This window comes from Typopeltis vanoorti, chromosome 2 (genome assembly GCF_054136105.1).
Source record: "Typopeltis vanoorti isolate ZY-2024b chromosome 2, IOZ_Tvanoo_1.0, whole genome shotgun sequence".
Taxonomy (NCBI): Eukaryota; Metazoa; Arthropoda; class Arachnida; order Uropygi; family Thelyphonidae; genus Typopeltis; species Typopeltis vanoorti.
In genome coordinates this window covers 61,832,413-61,855,585 of record NC_143550.1, presented here as the reverse complement: position 1 = coordinate 61,855,585, position 23,173 = coordinate 61,832,413, and the positions used below count along the sequence as shown (strand labels likewise).

At 36.7% G+C, this 23,173-nt stretch overlaps 1 long non-coding RNA gene across 1 annotated transcript in view; it reads left to right on the top strand.

The window, feature by feature from the left end:
• Positions 1-14,384, top strand: part of LOC150109082 (uncharacterized) — a 53,361-nt gene extending 38,977 nt beyond the window's left edge. Inside the window, exon 2 of the long non-coding RNA XR_016549526.1 lies at positions 10,701-14,384. This is a non-coding gene — a long non-coding RNA (uncharacterized LOC150109082). The remainder of the gene's footprint in view (positions 1-10,700) is intronic.
• Positions 14,385-23,173: the final 8,789 nt, after the last annotated feature.

Here is a 23,173-nt window from a genome sequence, read left to right as displayed (position 1 = left end):
TCTAGAGGACATGCATGATAAATAAGCCTTTGGCTCTCTATTTCAGTAATACATGATGGCGGCTTATTTATTATTAGTTACAATCTAGAAATTATTGAAACAAAAAAATATAGAGAATAAAAATTTTTGTTACAAAATAACGCAAACATCGATAATGAAAGAAAATAAAGCTAAACAAATGCATTTAACATTAATTAATCAGAATCTTCAATAGTTAGATTTACAAAACTGTCATACCAGTCATCGCAAATAACATTGCTATACTGAAAGCATAATACTTTTTACAATGCTTGCAAAAATATTTTGATAAGCAACTCGTTTTGGATGCATAGCACATAAAACATCTTTTTCTGTTTATCGAGGGAGCCGTATCTATGTCGTCATTAGAATTTCCTTCAAATTGTGTCTGAAATTGATGAAGTTTCAGGTGTCAAGGCCTATTCACACCTGTAGAGATTTCTGAACGCCTTTTTACTTGTTCTGACACTAACTGCATTACGAGATTTCTAATAAATATTCTGCGCCGTGTTTTCACATTGTTGTTAAGCATATGAATAATCTGACCACTTATATTTATGAGCTATAGTGACATCGGAGCTCGCGGTATCTCTCAGATACAATTTACTATCAAATATTATAAACCTTTATTAAAAAAAAATGTGTTCAACCAAACTGATAGCAAAAAAAAAAAAATATCACTCGTAACATACGCACGCGCAGCTAGTCATGACCTTCAACCTATACAATAGATAGGCTAAAGAATATTCATGTGAACAATTAGCATGTATCTGTCGGATCAGATGCGAGCGCCCGAGTGTTAAGCAGAGCCATGAAGCAGGCTGCCTCTATACTACACCCTGCCGACGGTACTGGTCCCAGGGATTATCAAAATAAAAATAATTATTTGGAGCTTATATAATTAGAATAAAATATAATTATCTTTATAAATATGTATATATAAAGTTAGTATTTTTTTTTAAATTTTTTCTGCCTCCAGTATAATTGTAACATAAACTCTTAAGTTTTCCGCCTGCGGCATTCGCCCATTCCGCCCCTGCCTCGCGTCCGGCCTGATCAAACTACAGCTCGCAGCTGCTCTCAATAGAAGTCACTAAGAGTTCAATTAGTGCTCGCTGATTGTAAACAGGGCTTCATATGAAGAAGTGCTGACTTGTTTACATAAGTGGAGAATGAATATTCTCCACCTATGGAAACAAGCCAAGGATACCTTCCATTCAAAAATGGCACCTTGCTCACATTAAATCCTGTCTATCTAAAAATCAGGTTCCATGAAAATTCATCGAAATACAGTTTACCGAATGGCAGTTCGTTCAATAAACAATTAATCGAACCGCAATTCATCGAAAAGGCATTCCATCAAATAAACAATCGAAAAATTCATCACACGACAATTCGTCGCAGACAATTGATCGATAAATAATTTTTCAATGAATTTCATTATTCATCGAAAGAGATTTTCTTGCGAAGTATTATTTAGTGTTCGGCAACAATACCTAACTTCCGAAGATGCAGACAACCTATGTAGGTGATCATCCAGACTTATTTCATTGTGTAGATCAAAAAAAAAAAAAAAAAAAAATCAGCAAACGCCTTTTTATTCCCGTATACGGGAGTAGGCGAGGCCATTTAGCCCTATCTAACTTTTGGAGACTGAGTGGGCAGTTCAGTCTCCACTGGTACCAATCAGAGATAGATGGCCCAAGGCTATCACTAATTAAGCGGTGCACAGTGAAGAGAGACGGCTCAAATGTGCCGCCATCTCGTGGTCCCTAACCCTAACACAATATATTTTTAATCTCTGAAAATAATGTGGGTTCTACGGTCGATTTTCTTGAGTTTACGGGACGAAAAACCCGCTTGCCCGTGCCAGAGATCGACTAACTCGGGAACCGGTCAAAAAAGGCTTAGAAAAATTTCCTCTAGTCGCCGACTAGACTCGAAACCAAGTCTTCCCTCGTGCGGCCAAGCGCCGTTGTGTGCAAACGCCACATCCACTGAGCTACACAGGCTCTTGTGTAGATCAGGGTTTCTCAAACTGTGTTCCGCGAGAAGTTCTGAAATTTGTCATTTTAGTTTTCTAAGCATTTTTCATGAATAAATATTTTATAGTAAAAATATTCTGAGGAGAATAATATTAGTGAATATGTCGAAAGGCTCAGACCCAGAACACCTAATGACATCTATGTATCGTTAATTTTCACACATCGAAACCTTTCAGCATTGGGGAAAGGGAATACCGCTGTTTACGACCGGTCGTAAAAATTGCCTGCAAGCCCATTACAACAATTGGTGTCATATTTTCTGTTCTCAAAACTGAAGGAAATGACATCTGTGTTGCAAATGTCAGTGACCAAGCAGCATATTTTTAAACATGGAAGTATTCATGAATTATTGTTAATTTTCACACATTAAAATCTTTCAACAATCGGGAAAGATAATACCGCCGTTTATGACCGATCATAAAAATTGCCTGCAAGTCGATTACAACAATGGGCGGCATGTTCTCAAAACTGAACGAAATAACATCTGCGTTGCAAATATCAGTGACCAATCAGCAAGGAAGTAAAAAGAAAATTTTTCTACTGAAATTGAAGATCAAGGTAGTCTGTATCCGGTTCTTAAATCTATTACTACTAAATACTTTCTTCGCAAGTTCGTATTGCAGTATGTAATACATTGCTTGTTCTGAAACTGGAGTGCCGTGATTTTTTTAAAAGTAATAGGAATACAGAGTTAAAATTAATATGAATAAGAGACAAGGCGCTTTGTTTAATTTTGGTATTAAGAAATCTCTTATTGAAGGTGTTTGTGACGGAACATATAGTGAGTCATCCACCTCAAGCCTACAAAGATCTCCAGGATGTACAAAAGGAGGGGAAAACTACCAGCACACAGGAGAAAAAGTCTGCATTCACTCGCAAGTACTTATAATAATATTATAAATGTATTTGGTGATCAGAATGGGATATATCAATGAAAATCAGCACAAATTAATTTAATGATGCTTGCCTGAAGAAACTAAGACATGCTACAACATTTCATTAGTCCAGTGATTGATAACTAATTTAAATGTAATTTATATTTGTCAACATGCCACGCCGTATACATAAGTATACTAATACTCTTTATGATTATTCCATAATTAATTATTAATACTTATGTTAATGTATGAACTTTAAAAAATTTGGAAAGGTATTTACGAGTAAATTTCTTGGGACCGGGCCCTCGAAAAAAAAAAAAAAAATCAGCTAACGCCTTTTTATTCCCGTATATAGGGAGTAGGCGAGGCGACTTTTAGAAAAAGAATTCTTCTTACTCTTTTAACTAATTTTATAATTAATATCTGATTTATTTCGAACTGTTTAATTTTTGTTACTGAACATTTTATCAAATCATTCTTATTACAATTGCTTTTACATTATTTGATACGGTTTAGTACTTTTCTTACAAGTATTGTTACAATTTATATTTACTTTTGTGTGTTGCAGTCTTTTTTCACTATTTTGCATTATTCGTTTACTTTTATATTATTCGACATTTCTTATTTATAATCTTATTGTTTTTCATGCTAAAGTTACCATTACAACAAAATTCTATTTGTTTTTATTATAGCTCTGACAAATATTGGAATTTGAATATTACTGAAAAAATACCCATGGATTCTTGTTTAAAGACAGGAACTTTAACACAAGGAGGAGGAGCAAGTACTTCTGCTGACACATCTACTCGTATGATTGGAGAAGATATGGAATTGCAAACTGTGGTTTCTTCAAACGCTAATATTAAAGAACAAGAGTCATCTAAGAACAGACCAAAACGGAAGTACCATGAAAGTTATTTAAATTATGGATTTACGTGTATTGGTATACACTTGCTCCTGATGTTTTGTGTAATAAAATACTAGTAAACAGTTCTTTGGCTCCAGCTAAATTTCGTAGGCACTTCGAAACGAAACACACTGATTACAAAGGAAAAGATATACATATTTTAAGAGACGACGTGACTCGCTAGAAAAATCTAAACTTCAAATGGCTACAATTGCTTCGACTGAAAATGCAACAGAGGCGTCTTTTCGCGTGAGTTACCGCATTGCACTTCATGGTGAAGCTATTGGTGAGACGCTCATTAAGCCTTGTGTGAAAGACATTGTATCATGCATGTTAAACAAGCAGGTTGCTAAAAAAATAGATGCAGTACAATTATCAAATGATACTATTTCACGTCGCATCAAAGATCCTTCTGCTGACATAGAAAAAGAGCTAATTCATCGACTTAGACTTTGCAGTGAATATTCATTGCAAATGGATGAATCTACAGATGTCGCAGGACTCGCTATATTACGTGTTTGTTCGTTACATATTTGATAAAAGTATTGAAGAAGATTTACTCATGTGCGAATATCTGCAAGAAAAAACTACCGGAGAAGATATATTGAACTGTGTTAATAATTATATTACAGGAAATCGGTTGGGAGAAGTGTATTGATATTTGTACAGATGGTGCTCTAAAGCAATTGTAGGAAAGATGAAGGGAGTTGTAACACGTATCCTGCAAGTAGCTAAAAGAGCCACCAAAAGTCATTGTGTTTTGCATAGACAAGCGGTAGTAACAAAAAGAATTCCTACATATTTAAAAACTATTTTGGATGAAGCCGTAAAAATGATAAACTTGTAAAATCTCGACCACTTCAATCCAGATTATTTAAAATTTTGTGCGATGGAATGGGTAGTGCACATAACGCACTTTTATTACATACTGAAGTGAGATGGCTATCCAGAGGAAAAGTATTATTGAGGCTTTTTGAACTTCGTAGTCAGTTAATGGTCTTCTTGATGTCACATAATTTAGAACAAACTTTTATTGAATTATTAAGAAATTCTTCATGGTTGATGAGTCTTGCGTATCTGGCAGATATTTTTACAAAGTGCAATGAAATCAACTTATCATTACAAGGAAAGAATATTACAATTTTTAATACGAGAGATAAAATTGCATCTTTTGATAGGAAGTTGAAATTCTGGATTTCTACAGTTGAACAGAATAATTTTGATTGTTTTCCCACCTTGCATGAATTTTTGACTGAAATAAATTCTAAAGCAAATGAAGAAGTATCTAACGTAATTTTAGAACACTTGCATGACTTGCAATCAACCCTTTTGCAATATTTTCCAAAATCAGTGAGGATAATTCCTTGGTTCTGAATCCATTTACAGTGACAGCTAAGCCACTGTAAATGGATTCAGCGCAAGTGACTATGAAAATCTAATTGACTTAATTAGTGACTCTGGTTTAAAACAAAAACACAAAGAACTGCCAATAAATGATTTCTGGACAAATTTAACAGAAGAGTACCCCATATCAAAACTAGTTATTCTTGTTTTACTTCCTTTTACAAAGACATATTTATGCGAGGCGGGATTTTCATATTATGCTGCAACCAAATCAAAGCCCAGGAACAGATTCGACGCTACACCAAATATGAGAATTCAACTTTCTAATATTGTGCCTGATATCAAACGAATTTGTAATTCAAAGACCCAAAAACATCGGAGTCATTAAGAACTTAATTTGCAGTATAGGTTTTACTATTTTTATGTGTTTTGTTTTTATTAATTAACATTTGACAATAAATTATTGTTTTTTCTTAACGCTTAGATTTACTCATTTATTTTATTTATATTTACCTAACCTATAAAACCAGCACACAGGAGAAAAAGTCTGCATTCACTCGTAAGTACTTATAATAATACTATAAATTTTTGGTGATCAGAATGGGATACGTCAATGAAAATCAGTACAAATTAATTTAATAATGGTTTAATTAATTAATAATTAATTGTCAATCATTAATAATTTATTAACAATTATTAATTAACAATACAATAAGCTAAATTACCAATTAATTATTAATTAATACATTATAAAATAAGCAAGGTGTTCCGTAAACATTTCAGGATTTGTGAAGTGTTCCGTCGTAGAAAAAGTTTGAGAAACCCTGGTGTAGATGATTTATCTCTAGAAAAAATATTTCGTTCTAATTAATTTTTTCACACCAAGATTGTCACATCAAAATGAAAACATAATTTTTAATATAGATCTGAACTACAAAATGTTTCTTTAAATTCATCCGGCAAACGGAATTATTTATTACATGACACCTCCAAGGACTCTTCCCAAAAATTACTAAAAAAGCAAGCCAGTTGTAACTAAAACTGAATTGGGTAGGCAACTTCAAGTACGTTTCGTAAATCACGAAGTTTATCGAATTCCATTAAGTCAGTTATTGCAATATACATATGATTTCGATGCATCCCTTTGTGGCACTAAGTATCCACCAATCCAATGAACCATCTGGAATGATTAGTATTAATCATTCCAGATGGTTCATTGGGTGAATTAATCATTCCAGATGGTTCAAAATGCTGATATTCTGATGATGAAATTGATAAAAAGATGAAATTGCAAGCATGCCCTGACGATAATCACTCCTAAATTTCCAGAACACGATATTTTGGGAACACTTGCGAGGTACTCAAAAAATGTTTATCACAAATCCTTTTCCATATTAATTCGCTATCGCTCTTATGGTTCATACTGTAGTATTTTTGTTTATATTTATGAATAACTGACTGTTCTCGCATCCTTTCTTTTTTTTTTTTCCACCCTTATTATATCTTATTTGTTTTTGAACTTAAGTGACGAAATGAATCAAACTAAATTTATATTGTGCCCCTTGAAATTATTCCACAGATCATCAGATTACTTCCCGCCATTATTGAAAAACAAAGTAGTAATTTGGAAATCCCCAGATTCGTTGGTACTTTGAATTAAAAAGAGACACTCAATTCAGATTATGATTTTAATCTGAAAAAATTATGAGACCGAGAAAAACTGGGAGAACAAGCTGAGTTCAGGCCAAATAAAGGTTGTCAAGATTAGATTTTCATTTTATGACAAATAGTTGAGAGATCATGGAGATATGACAAGGATCTGTACTTAAGGTTTGTAGATCTGGAAAATATACATGACAAGGTTCCCACTATCTCCATGCTTATTCATCTATGTGGATTGCGTTATGAAAGAAAGTGGCATTAAATGTGATATTTGAATCTGAGATATTAAAATTAGTTATGTGCTTTATGCAGACTCTTAAACACATCCAGTGCAAGTTCTCCAGGATTCTTAATTAAACTGAATAATAGCTTTAACACATTTCTTATGAAAATCAACAATCAAAAGATCAAAACTACGAAAATAGGCAGGAACACAGAAATCTTCAGTTGCATTCTCAACGGAGAACCTATAGAACATGTAAATATTTCAGCTACTTTTTTACACCGTTTTTTTTTTTTTTTTTTAAGTAAAGATGGCAAGTTAAATCTGGAAATAGAAAAGTTATACTAGCGGTATACAGGACTGTTCAAACTAGTTATGGATCTGAGAGTTGAGTGAGAAATAAAGCACGCGATCAAAGAATAGAGACCACAGATATGAGGGTTCTGGGAAAGATTAGTGGAGTCAATAGATGGCATAATCATATAATGAAGACATTAGGAACGGAACTTGACATTCAGTAATGTGTGCAGAGCTAATCTAAGGTGGTATGGTCACTTATACAGAATGGGAGAGGAAAGGTTGATAAAACAAGTGGTTGCTGCCAAGATCTGGGTGGATCGATTCAGTCAGGAGTGTCTTATAAGACCAAATGCTGACCAATAATAGACTAATTTGGAGGAAAATTCTTCATTGGACATTAGTAATATTGTGAACTTAATCATGTAGTACTGTCAGAGTAATCAGTACATCCTATAAGGCCAAGTGGTTAGCATATCCGCTCTCCAGGCAAGAGGCTGCAGGTTTAAATCCTGCCAAGGGCATGGATGTTTGTGATTGTCCTGCTAACTAATTACTATATGTACTGCTGTGTCCTTTGATGTCATTGTGCCATAAAAATCAAATAAAAAAAATGATGATTTCTATGTTTATAAACACAAGAATCACCACATATCTACTTCCATTTCCCAACTCTAAAATTCTAATAAACAGCCTTCTGAAAATTCTAAAGCACGATTCAATGCAACAGAAGTTAGTCCTACTTATTGAAGAAATGAAAGGAATATGTTGCTGTGCAATAAAAACTAGAGAAGTAATGGAGTAAAAATACGAAAAGAAAAGAAAAAAAACTCAGTCCAACACAAGTTATTATGGATGGTATATTATCATTAATATAGCCAGTAATCAGAGTTAAGAAGAGAAGGAAAAGAATCTTATTCTGTATCATGTATAAATTGTTTAAACATTTTGACATGTTTATCTGAAAATCTGTCTCGGAATCAATGTGATACTGATTAGAAATGAACAAGACAACAGAACAGGTAACAGACCTCATATATCTAAGATTGAATGGGGCTCTGACTAGAATTTGTAAATATAAAACGAGTAATGCATTAAAGTAACAACAATCAGTCTTTACTTCTTTAAGAGTGCACTCCAGTAATTTCTTGCAGTACACTTATTCCATTTTTCCCCCCCTCTCATCCTTATTGTTTTTGTGTACTGCACTTCTCCAGACATCTTCATGCTTTAGTTTTTTCAACTAAAGCATGATGTCTGGAATGTGCATCTGAAATGTAGTGTTAAAGATCACTAGTAACTTTTGTAATATCTGGCCTTTTTTCCATTGGGAATGCAATAATTCTAATAACTAATTTGTGTATTCGAACTTTGGTTTCCAGAAAATTCAGATTAACCGTAACATATCCACGGTACTTTAAAAACGCTCGACAGGTTTTACAACTTACCTATGCGAGACTCACATAAAACAAAGTAATTTTCCCATTTCTCTATTTTCATATGAATTTTATTCTTCTAATGCTGATTCTTATTTCTTTACATTCCAGTCAGACATTAAATTCAGTGCAATGAATGTAATTACAAACTTTTGTTTACAACACAAACAAAATGATGGCACCGTACGATTTATAAAAATGGATTATTGCAACTTTATCATTCCGGAATCATTAAGTTTGTCAAATTTCTCACGTGTACAAGAATAATCTCTAGTCGTCTAGAACTACGGGAAGAATCTGCGTATAAAACCTGTATTTAGAATAGAGAAATGGGTTTTAATTTTGGGAATTTTGCTAAAACTTTAAGCATACAGTCTGGGAAATGGCGAGAAAGAGTCGTGACTGAAATGCTAATAAATCAACCCCTCCCATTTTTCATTTTTGTATCATGAGCGGAAAAGTTGCGCATTGGACCGAAAATGCGGAGCTTTCGAAATAGACTAATTGCGTGCATGAACTGGTCAGCGTGTTCTTTTATTATTTACATAAACGTCAAGTGTGTGATATCGCATTTTTAAATCTGTTTTATCTGGCCCTACATCCTGTCACATGTTACTATACACGGAACTTTCATTCTAAGAAAATCGCTTTTGGAAGATGTTTTTCGTGTTAGGAAAATAATATAATCGTTGACAGAAAGATTTATTGTCTGATATGTAAACAGCACCAAGAAAAGGAGAAACAAAGCGATCACACTTGTCCAAGACTAATACATTATCTAAAATATATATTTTATGTGATTCATTATTTGGAAAATTCTCCTACGTTTTTCTTAACGAATTTTATTCATTACTGAGAAACTAATGGACTTAATGGCGAATAATGTGTACTTGCCAAAGAAGCAGACGCATAATTCAGATCGGAAGACTGCTTCTTTTTTTTTTCTTTTTTTTTTTTTTTTAATGTTCGTGGGACGCACTTGCTTCATGTTATAGATTTTGCCCTTCGGAAGATCCAAGTTGCAACTTTCCTTATTCAGGCAATACATACACTGTTTGCAAAGAAGTCAACGGACGCCACATTGTGAGAAACTAGCAGCCATGGCCCCCGCCTTAATAAGATGTAGGACTTCCTTTCGCAGCCATGTCTGAGCAATTCCACGGACATACTTTCCACAAGCGCGCGATAGTGGTCAATAGGAATTTTGGACTAATCTTCCAGTAACTGCACAGCAGCAGACTCATCCTTATGATACTGTGCATTGTCTTGCTGAAAGAGACAATCACTTCCGTAGAAGCGCCACAAAGTTGGAAGTACTGCGATTGTCCGTAATGTTGAGATACCTGTCGGAATTCAATATTCGTGGCACCGCAACCAGGAAAGACATGACCATACCATACCATCACACGGTCACCTCCGAATTTCATAGTTGGGGTTATGCACTCTGGTAAGAAACATTCACCGGACATCATCCACAATTGCGCACTGAGAGAATCGTAATCTTATAACAGCTATAAATACGTGACTTGTTATATTGCACAATGCACCTTGCCCGTTGACTTCTTTCCAAGCAAATTTTCGATTTTTTTCTGTCAAGTAGTTTATTTCAGTTTTAGTTGCAAATCTTAAGATAAGCACAATCTTAAGATAACACATCTTAAGATAACACAGCAATTATGTGTTAATAGTGTTAGTGCCATCATTTGTTGATTAATTTGGATTTTTTATATGCAAATATTCAGTTTAGAAAAGAAACTTTATAACCACTCTACTTAAACTTTTTTTTTAAAAAAAAGCACACAATAATGCTATTAATATTTCATTATTCTTTAAATATGAGGAATTCATTTTATCTAATATCGTTTTTTTCTTTTTCTTCTTCCCCTCCAGATGCAGACAAGTTTCAGCAACGATGCTTCAAGACAGTGAATTAAAGTAATCAATGAGTCTCATACTCCTCTGCTCACTGGAAATTCGTGAAGACTTCGTCAGTATACGTCAATATACCTTGATTGATGTGGCAGTGTTGGGTTTTACTGTTCCATCAAGAAACAAGTTAATGCTCCATTATGGTGGCTGTCTTGTTTTAAAGTGTTAACAGTGGATTCGGTAAATGCTGAGACTGCCTTCCAAGAAATGGGAAAACTTCAAACACAGCATATTCCGTCTTAAAGTGTTATACATCTGATCAGGATGCTAAATTAAAACGGGAGTGGCAGATTATGTTTGCTTCAGTAATCAAAGCTTAAGATATATCCTAATGGCGAGTGTTCAAAAATGATTCTCATTCTCCCTGATAAATAACGCACAAATTGGAAACATATTGGGAGTCTGAAATAACAAGCAATTTTCCTTTTTAGAAGATGGCATCCTAGTTTTTCTCCTGAAACCTCAATGTATGCTATGTAACATTTGAGGAGGCACAATAGCAAGAGAATGTTTGGCCAGTTCTCAAATGGACAAGTTGTGTGAGGAACTATACAAGGGGGGAAGACATTTGGAAGACCCCTCCCTCCTTGGAGTAATTCAGTTGGAACAACTTCCAGTGAAGATGAAATCTAGATAGGGCTAAATGAGGTTCAGGAGATAACTACTGGTTGCATAAGAATATGGGAGACGAATTTGGCCCATGAAAGAAATCACTGCATAAGGATAAACAAAAGGACCGCAAGCATAACAGAACCATTAATCTCTCTCTCTCATGCAAACTGGATATTAGTAGAGATTATTTTAAATAGGACATGCCAAAGTCGGAATGAACTTTAGGAATAACCTAAGTTTCAAGAAAGGCATGGATATTAAAGATCAGACCTTATGTCTCGGTCTGATTATCGAGAAATATTAGACTTCTTTTAGTGTGATTCATAGATTACCCAAAAACTTTTGACTGTTCAGCACGTGAAATGGTGGGCGGTAATGAAAATAACGGGCTTTCCTCTACTTATTATCAGGCTGATAACTAACCTGTACAGTGAGTAAGACGCCTTGGTAAGAACAAGTATAGGATGAGCTGAGTGGGAAATGCGCCAACAACCGGAGTTATGCTGATAGTATTTCTCTTCCATAATGAAAGATAAGATCTAAGATGAATTCTTGATGACGGGTTAATGGAATAGCGAGAGAAGAAACTTACACTCAATCCTAGTAAGTGTAAAATTGTGGTTCATGAAGGATGTCTAGAAAGATAAGGGACTGAGAAACGTGTACCTTAATGGAGAAATAAATGAGGCCATATTAAAGTATCTAGGGTCCATCATCAATATAATGAATTCTTATTCAGAAAACAAGTCAGAGCAGTAGACAATATTTAGACTTTGTTAAATGAGAGATAGAAATATATCACTTCCAGTAATTAAGGATTCTAAGTGCAGTTTTTTTTTTTTTTTTTTCTCTTCTCGGTAGCAAATTGGTACCTAAATAAATCTGATAGGAAAGTGAGAAATTGCTTTTGAAATGTAGTGTTATGGGAAAATGAGTAACAGTGAAAGCGGAAAACACATCTGTAAAGGGTGATCAAAATTTAAGTATTCCTGTTTAATGCCTTGTGGAGCATATCCAGTAATTCAAATGCTGTAAAACTTTACAGGAATATATTGTGCATCATGCGAAAGCGATGTCTGGGAAGTAGTTCCACAATTCACCAGGGATGTTGTAAACCCCAAATGCATGGAATTTATATATCACGCAACTCGGCAGGTGCCAGGAGGGTTTAAAAAGATGGACATGGGATTTTTCCCTTCATTCTGTTTGTTAATACTATCCACAATGATGACATGACCTTTCCCCAATGTGCTTTGCTCGTGGGACTGTACTACCTAAACAATTACAATGCTGTTGCTGCTCTCCGCAAGTTTCGTCGCCTTAACAAATGTTGACGAGGTCCGATATCTCCATGTGCTCTGCGACACTGATCTGTCGAGTCGTTATCGATAGTTGCAATGCAGTCTATGATGAACCAAACACAGATGCAGTTGATATGCAAATATACTCCCGACATTCTTAGGGACGTGTATAAGGGCAAATGGAGGCCTGCCGCCGCCGTATATTGCATGTTAGAATGGAATCCAGAGAGTACCTTAGTGACTTTGAAAGGAGTGTGATTGTTGGAGCCAGACTGGCATCTGTGATCAGAACAGCTGAAATTGCACATGTTAGTCGAGGAACAGTCTAAGGCTTGGTAGTCGACAGGACAAACATCGGAGAAATTAAACCCATGGAGAAATGCACGAGGGACGTTCGACCATTAGTCTGTGTACCACGATAAATAGGCGGGCTACTGCTGAGCAATTGTGTGAAAAATTACACACTAGTCATGAGAAACTCATTTCAACATAAACTCTGCGCCGGAAACTACAGAGTTGGATCACGTCGTCCAATGGCGCAAACATCACAGGCAGTGGATTACACAATAGTGGAGGGATGTGAGGTCCAATGAATCCATGTTCACACATTTCGCTGCAAACGGACGAATATGTGTATGGCGTCAGCCAAAGTAAGTTAACCAACCAGAGTGCTTGTTTCCAGCTGTGAAAGGTTTTGGTGGTTCTGTAATGGTCTGGGGTACATTCTCGTGGCATGGTTTGGGTCCACTTGCATTGGAACGCAAAGTGGATGCTGCACGTTATCTTTCCATCATAAGTGATAATGTTCATCCCATGTTAACACTTTTCACCTATACAGCCAGCCACGTTTCAACAAGATATGCTCCCATTCATCGAGTAAATGTGGTCACTCAGTGGTTTGCAGAACATGACAGTGAGATATCCTATCTACCATGGTCATCCCAATCGCCAGATTTAAATCCTATAGAACATTTATGGGACATTTTGGAACGAGCTCTCAGGCAACGTTCCCACCTCCAAAGAACAAAAGCGAATTGATCCAGTTTCTGTCGGACGAATGGTGTAAAATTTCTCCTTTTGAGTTCCAAGCACTGAGTCTCTCCCTCAAAGAATAGAGGTTGTACTAGATGCTCACGGCGAACCAACGTCATATTAATCGAAACGTGTCACTTTTTTTTTTTTTTTTTTTGTCCATTACCTGTACGTTCTAGAGATTTTGAGATTTCCTAAGTGCACTGATAGAAAAATGAAATACTTTGCACATCAAACAATAATAGCGATTAGTACATGTGAAAGAGAAGTTGCAGATCCTCAGTGACATGGATGGATAGAGTGGATCTTCCGAAAGAAAAGTTCAAGAAAGGATCGTATTCGGCATCTGAAAAGAATTCGCCTTACGAATTCGTGTGTGCCCACTTATGGCAAACTGGACTGTGTAATTCATATCCGGAATTGGGTGGATGTGGGCGAACATACTGACAAATTACAAATACGGGAAATGAAGACTTTGAGATGAATTCTAAAGGGTTCTTATTTCATTTAAAGAAGCCAATATTTAACTATTGTAACACTTCTTGTTTTACAAGAAATGAAAAAGAAAAATACATATTTTATTTCGACTTCCAGTTCGATTTCATATGAGAAAGTTTGTTCGTAAAAACAATTCTATACAAAAACATGCAGTTTAGTATTGTTCTCCACTAGTCTGTTGATATTAAACACTTACATTTCACTGATGATTTAAATGCAATGTGTCGTGTCTTTGATCTATATGAACAGATGCTTCTTTAAAAAAAAAAATATATTTTCGATGATGCATGTAAAACGTTAGGGGGGGGGATGAAATATTTAAAATAGGTCAGACTCCTCTCTTGAATGATCAGACCACGATTTTGCAGTGTAGCATTGTAATTATTATTATTATTGTACGGAAACCTCCATGGAATCTGAAGACTCGTCGCAGAAGACCCAAACTATCCACACAATCAATCATATCTCTCCTTGAATCTATTAACAAATAAAGCACTCACAAATGACTCTGGAAACCCATTCCACTCATTCACAACTCTCCAAGAAAAATATCTAATCCTGATAAGCCTACTAACCACACCACACTTTCAACTTCCACGGTTGATCCCTTGTTCTGGCTCCACCAGCCAAGTGCTGAAACATTTCCCCTGCATCAATCCTATAAAACTCTTTAAGCAACTTAAATGTTTCTATCATATCCCCTGTTTTTCTCCTGTCAACCAACTTCTGCAATCCACACAATCTCATTCTATCTTCACAGGGAACAGACCACTCCCAATCTTGGTCATTCGCCTCTGAATCTTCTCCACCACTTCCTCATCCCCAGGAGCTCAGACTTGAGCACAGTAATCCAGATATGGAAAGGCCTTAAAGATGAATAACAACATCCTTATCTCTACTTGTTAATGTGTTCTTTAATAGCCAAGTAATCTTATGGGCTACCTTAGCAATAAGTCCACTAAACTTTGACTCTCTGTGGAGTTCAGTGTGATCACAGCTTGTAATCTATTTATCCCAAATGCATAACTTTATAGTCTGCCCGAAGTTGAGAGGACCAGAGCTGGCAGAGTGCCAAGAAGAGTGAATTCATATTGAACGGGAGAAAAGATAAGGGATGTACGAATTCGTGACCAACATGCCAAATCATGCGCTTAATACCTAAAAGTTTTCAACTGTTATACGAGCAAAGCAGTTACCACTTTTAAAACTAGAATGTTCATAAAAGAAAAGCTAATTTTCCTATGTTTAATAATAAATACTCATCCCCACGAAACAGATTGATTACCCTATTATTGGAATGGATTCGCCTTCCTCCCATGTGCAGAAGTGTCGAGGGTTCTCTCATCTCTGATCGCACTGTAGATTTCTCCACATGAAACTGATACCCATGATCTTTTGCCTATACTGACAGCCTAAATAAATCGTCCTGCAAGCTCTCCACATCACCTTAATTAACTATTACGCTATCTAATTTCGCATCAGCAAACTGAATATTTCATTTCATGTTATTACCTATATCACTTATGTACAAATTAAACAGCAATGGTTTCAGCACCGAACCTTGTGACGCACCACTAGTCACCTGTTTTCGCCTCGATTCTGACCCTCCATATAGCACTTTTTGATATCTGGCCAGCAGCCACCATCTTATTCACTTAACCATTGTCATATCCATCCCCATTTGTTCTAATTTGCATAACATAGTTCCATGTGGTAATGCAAATAAGGATGATATAACACTGGTTTAGTGGATAAGAGAGTGGCTGCTGGACAGATCAAAAAGTAGTATATAGAGGGAGCAGGATCGAGTCAGAAACAGGTGACTAGTGGTGCGTCACAAGGTTCGGTGCTGGGACCATTGCTGTTTAATTTATACATAAATAATATAGGAAATAACGTGAAAGGAAATATTCAGTTCCCAAACTATGTTCCGCAGAAAGTGAATAAGTGTTCCATGAAAAATTATCAAAATTAATATGAGCCTAGAATGGTTTTAAATGCTGAAACAAATTCAAACATGTTTGAAAATCAGGTGCTTCTCACTTTGCGTGTGGATTGTGCTATTAAGGCCAGCGCGCGCGCTGGCCTTGACTCAGCCGCTCGTGGTTGTTGACACCTACCAGCGCTTCACTCGCGCTGGGAGGTGTCGACACAAGCGATAAGCTGCGGCCCTGCACGCCTGTAGTGTGCGCTGTGGCATTTTTCCGATGTGATACAGCCTGCTGCAGCGATAGTGTGTTTAGCTTTACATTGAATACGAGACCGATGATACTCGACTCTAACGAAGGTGATCGTTAAAATTTCAGGATTTGTGAAATGTTCGGTCGTAGGAAAAAGTTTGAGAAACGCTGAGGTAGAGTAACAGTTAATCAAGGTGATGTGGAGAGCTTGCAGGGTGATTTAAATAGGCTATCAGTATGGGTAAAAGATAATGGGTATCAGTTGTAAAGGCATTTGACAAAATCATCGCGTAGCCGTTTCCTTTATCCAACTAAGTTACTAAATTACTAAGGCATGACCAAGCCTTCACAAAGCCATGTTGCCTCTCATAGAGTATCATATTTTTATCTACCCATTCGTGAATTCTCTTTTTGACCAATTTTTACAGTACTTTTATCAGACGCCTGAGTTACTAATTGGGATCTCATTGATGGTCTACCCCTTCCTCTTTTTCCAGGAACTTTACTTTCTATTGCTGTTCTGAGAAGTCCCCCTTCCATCCTTTCAATGTGTCCAAAATATTTGAACTTTCTTTTGTCAATATCCTTAAGGAGCCTTAAAGTTCCACTGATCTTTTCTAACACCCATTCATGTGTACGCCTTTCCGTATATGATATCCTCAACAACCTTCTGTAGCACCACATCTCAAAAGCAGATATCCTTTTCTTATCAGACTTCTTTAGGTTCCAAGTCTCACATCCATAAGTCGCTGTTGGAAAAACAACTACATCCAAAATCCTCAACTTTGTTCCCATGGAGATGGATCCATTATTCCAAATTTTAGACAAGTCTGACTGTTTTAGCCATTCCTAACCTTCTTCTGAACAACAATTCTTCACATTAATAATGGATCCCATGTGCTCAAACTTGCTGACCTCCTCAATTCTTTTTCCATTAAGGTAAACTTGTTTCTCAAGAGCTTCCCTGTTTGTATTTCCTTTGAGAACCATAATCTTGCTAGGATTTAGTTGAAGTCCTCTGTTATTACTGATCTTGTTAATTATGTCAAGAATTTGTCCTAGTTCTTCCATGCCATTACAAAGGAGTACTGTATCATCAGCATAACTCAGATTACTGATCAATCTACCTCCTATTCTAATTCTTGTTTTGAGCTTATCCAATGCCTCACGCATGATGTCCTCCATATATATATATATAAACAAGTGAGGAGAAAGTAAACACCCTTGCCTTACTTCTTTTCCAACCTGAAGCCAATCAGTCAATCCAACACCCGTTCTTACTGTGGCTTCTTGCCTCCTGTACAAGTTGGCTATCAACCAGATAGTGTGTTGAGGAAAACTAATTCTTTTCATTACTTCCCACAGTTTCACATGCTGGACACAGTCAAAAGCTTTAGAGTAGTCTAAGAAACACATTACCAGAGGAAGTCTAAATTCTTTATATTTTTCTATGATCTGTCTAAGGCAAAGGATCTGATCTCTGGTGCCCTTACCTTTCCAAAAACCTTGTTCCTTGGGCATCTCTGCCTCAACTTTGGCCTCAATCCTATTTAGCATGATCTTCAATAAACTTTTGATGGATGAGATACTAAACTAATAGTTCTATAGTTGTTGCACGCTTTCATATCTCCTTTTTTATGCAGTGGTATGAAAACATACTTCTTCCTGTGTTCCACATCCTTGTAATCAATGTATGAAACACTCTTATGCCTCCATCTCCTGTGGCCTTAACTCTGCTGGGATTTCATCTGCACCTGGTGCCTTATTGCTGTTAAGCTGCTTAACTGCTCTTTCAACTTCATGCCTCAGTGGAAGAGGTTCCAAATCAAAATGTTCCTAGTGAGAGAGCTCCTCCACATTTTCTTTATCCACTCTACTGTACAATTCGTCACAATATTCTTTCCATGTGTTTTTGATTTCCATTTCTTCTGTTAGTAATGCTCCATTCCTGTTTTTGATAGCATTCAATTTAGGCTTAAAATTTTGCTTTAAGTCACGAACTAAATAAAACATACTTTTATGATTGAGCCTCCTCATCAGGAACTCTCTTCACATTTATTAGTATAGAACTTTCCCTTGTCCTTCTTGATGGATCTTCTGACTTCTCTATATAATCTCTTTTATTCTTCAGTCCCTGTGTCTCTTGGTTTTTTCAACCGCCTTCTTTTTGATTAATTTCCATGTTGAATCTGATATCCATGGGTCTCTTGGTCTTCTTATTGGGCCGTGATATTTCTTTGCTGTATCCTGTATTATCACCTTGATTCCTTCCCAAAGCATTTCTGGTGAGTTCTCCTCATGTCTACAGAAAATCATCCGAGTTGATAATTCTTCTGTGAATCCACTAGGAATTACTCTAACATCCAATCTAGTGTCTTCCACCACTGGAGAGCCAGGATGTAATCAATCTGGTGCCTTGACCCATCAATGTTAGATATCCAAGTATAGATCCGTCGTGGGTGTTTTTTCTGGAAGCAGGTATTGGTAATAACATCTGTTAGCATGGACAATTTCCAACAGTCTTTCATCATAGGTGTTGCGTTTACCTAAACCAAACATGCCACACTCCGGCATAACTCTCATACTCTTTCCCACTTTTGCATTTAAGTCGCCTAAGATGTAAAGCATGTCTCTCCTTGGTAGGCAGTCCAAAACAGTTTGTAAGTTTTCATACAATTCCTCACTCGCTTCTCAAGAGTTCTGATCTGTAGACCTAGAACATTCCATGTGCCAATGTAAAATTCCCTTCTAAGATTAATCTTATTATTATTATTACGGGCGACTCCAGGGAGTCCTTAGACTCATCGAAATGATGTTTAGCATGTCCACAACTATTCGACATTCACACAGTATCTATCATACTTTGCCTTGAACTCATTCAATATCATAGCACCCACAACAGAATCTGGCAGCTTATTCCACTCTAAAAGTAAAACCTAGCTCTAACACCCTTAATAACCACACTCTTGCCCAGCTTCCATGGATGTCTCCTAGTCCTCCCACCACCAGTCCTGTTCTCAAAAATATCCTCTGAATTAATCCTATAGAAACCCTTCAGCAATTTGAATGTCTCAATCATATCTCCCCTTTTCCGCCTACAACCAATTTTTGCAACCCACAAATCTTCAACCTGTTCTCATAAGGTTCATTCCATAGACCTGCTATCATCTTGGTCACTCGCCTCTCGATCCTCTCAACCTCCTCCCCATCAAGAAGAAACCTATATGACCAAATCTGGGCACAGTAGTCAAGATGGGTCTTATCAAGGCTCGACACAGAGGAACAATAACTTGCGTGTCTCTGCTCATCAAAGTATTCTTCAGCATCCAAGTAATTTGATGAGCTGATTTAGCCACTTTTGCAATGTGCCCCCTAAACTTCAACTCCCTATCCACCAACACTCCCAAGTCCCTGGCCTCATCAATCTCCTGGAGTAGTTTCCACCAATGTAATAGACTGCTGCTAATCTTTTCACCTCAAAATGCATAACCTTACGTTTTGCCACATTAATTGACATCTATTCTCCTTAGCCCAGACCCCCAATCTATCCAAACCATCCTGCAAAATTTTGACATCTTCTGTATTCACTATTGCAATACCCAACTTTGCGTCATCAGCGAACAAATGAATCGGTCCTCTCAGATCCTTCCCTATATCATTAATGAACAAATTAAACAGCAGTGGTCCAAGAACAGAACCCTCCGGCACACCACTAGTCACAGGCCGTCTTTTGGACTCTACTCCTGAGTAAACTACTCTCTGACATCTTTCCATCAACCACCCTCCTATCCATCTATATCCATTCCCATATGTTGCAATTTACGGATTAGAATTCCATGTGGTATTCTGTCAAAGGTCTTAGCCAGGTCCAGCAGTATCACTGTAAACCCATTACCCTTATCCAGTTCAGCCGTCACTGTGTTATAAAACCTGAGCAAGTTACTGAGGCATGATCTACCCTTCACAAAACCATGCTGTCCCCCATACAGTATCTCATTTTCATCAATCCATTCCTGTATTTTTCCCTTTACTACTTTCACCAAGACCTTGACAACGACTCCTGATATGCTGATCGGTCGGTAATTTGCAACAGTAGTCTTGGATCCTGCTTTATGCAGTGGAACTATTTTCCCCTCTTTCCACCCATTTGGGACTAAACTAGACCGGAGACTCAGATTAAGCAATATGGTCAAGGGCACACTGACAATTCTTTAGCCCAGGCGGGCGACTGGGCTAAACAATATCTTCTGTGTTGCTCATTCACAATATCACTGATTTTTGATGGAGACTGTAATATATTTCTCGAACAGGACCCTCTTCCTAAGCCCTGAATGGCTGATTATTCTGTGCGACAACCGATGCAGCATGAAATGCATTATAAGGCAGAACCATATTAGTAATTTGGAGAGCTGAGACTTAAAGAGCCTAGTCAGAGACATCTTTGCCAGTTCCCATGCACATTCTGGAAAAACCTGAGTTGATATCCCATCTAGCAACCCCCCCCCCAACAGATGTATTTACAATGAGATTCTGCAATATTCTAAGAGCCTCCGATTCATCCATCTCTGTTCTTGCATTAATATCTGTCACATAGGTTAAAGCAGTAACCTCACTAGGATGATATACCCTTGCAAAGTGGTCACTGAATAACTCGACTATTTTATTTGCTTCTGTCACCTTGTGACCATCATCACTCATTAAGGTTAATCTTCCATAGTCAAACTTCTTCATACTTGCCATATAGCGAAAGAACAGTATAGGGTTTCCTTTGGTCTGCTCGGCTAGATTCTTTTCATAATCTGATTTTTGCCTTCCTTGCCATGCTGGTCACCTTTCCCTTTATATACCCTCAACAGCATTTTCTTCAGCAGCCCACGCTTAATGATATCACTTATCCATTTAACTCCTACCTGATTAAGCTTCCTTGCCTTAGGTATAAAATTTAATATTGCTTTCTCCAGATGACCCTTAACTCTTCCATGCATTACTAACATCCTTACCCTGCAGTGCTTTATGCCATGGCACAGATTTAAGCTTCTCTCTAAACCTGTCATAATCACCTGCCTTGTAATTCCACATATAACCCTTCTTGACAGAATATTCCCTATGTTGTATAATCTCCCAAGTGAAGAGACCGCATGGTCACTTTCACCAATCGGAGGCAATGTGGTTACCTTGGTTATGAATAGCTCTTCTGATCCTATGACCAGGTCCAATACTCTCTCACACCCCTAATCCCCTCCATCGCATGTTGCCTCAAGTAATTATCTCTTAGTACTCATAAGTGTATAAATTCCATTTCCTTCCTGAACTGTGATCTTTCTTCCTTCCAGTCTATATCCCCATAGCTGAAGTTCCCCATAATAATCACTCGACCTTTACTCATTGTACTAATTTGACGATGTGCCTTCCAGATTATCCGTGGAACTCCCTGGCCTATAGCAACAACCAACTGTATATTTTGTCTTACTGGCCGTAATATGCCACTGATCAAATTAATTTAGTTGACAGTTCAAGAGGTCTCTCGCTAGCTAAAGTGAGAGTAGTTCTTAAATGCCTCACACTTCCTGAAATGTTTTTAACGTCTGTCATTGCTTTTACATGTCCCATGTGTGACTAAAAAGATTTCACAACTTAAGAATCAAGTAAATACCCTTTAAAATATCTATATATTTCACATAGTACTGTAACGTCCATATTATCCTGTACATTCCCCTCAAGGGTACATATCAGATATAGTATCATCACACTTCAATAATTATTTTTATTCAGCCATTTCGAGTTCTTTGTCATCAGAAGATATGTTTGTAGTACTGCATTTTTAATATGAAGAAATTCAATGTTTCTTTTAAAATGTTTTGGATATCGTCCCGTATAATCCCGTTAAATTTTCCAACTTCTCTTCTCTGCATCCTCTACAAGTGGGATATTATTCAAGAATGATTCCCTCGGGAAGAGAGGGGGGGTGACTTTAGTTTGGAATGAATTTGCTTATATAGGCCGCAGTGCATACTTAACAGAAATGAATTACGCCATTTCCTTCAAAGAGGCTGAAAATCCCCCCCCCCCAATTCAGTCATTAATGTTCGTTGAATTTTTAAATAATACTCATCCATAAGAAGCCTACATAAAACTGGTTAAATTTATACTTACGATAACTAATTCTAGGTTTTTGTTTTCAGCAGCTATAACTGACGACTATCTACAGTATTAACTAAGCAAAAAATGCAATATTCCATAAGTATCAGTCTTCTGACAAGAAAAATTATCTTTTAATTTCAGAAAACATTGCTGCCTTAAGAGTTAATAATAGGAAATCTTATAGCGCTTTGTTTTGAATCAAAACAATCTTAAATTGGTTTTGCAATAATACTTTATCACAAAATACAATTAGGCCAATTCTGACAACAATAATTGGCAGCATTCCCTGAACGTGTTGCTATACCTGCTGATTCGATGACCTGGTCAATCGAGTAGTTTAACAGAGTAGTTAGTCGAGTAATTCGAACCACAGCATGTTCAGCCAACAGCTGTGGGTTCGAATCCCATTATAGTCATGGATGTTTGTGAATTATCTAGTGAGCGATGTCCGGTTTGAGACCACTGTCCTACTTAATGTAATCATGAAATGTCTTCAAAAAGTTCCATTCCGTACAGCCGGATTATGTAAAAAAATAAAATATCAAACAAGATTTTTTTTTTTAGAAAAAATTATCCCATCCCTTTCTTGGATGGGCATCAGCAAAGTAAGAGCTCGTAAACGGCCTTTTAACTTCTTCTCAGTATGTGGCTATATTTAAAAATTTTTTTT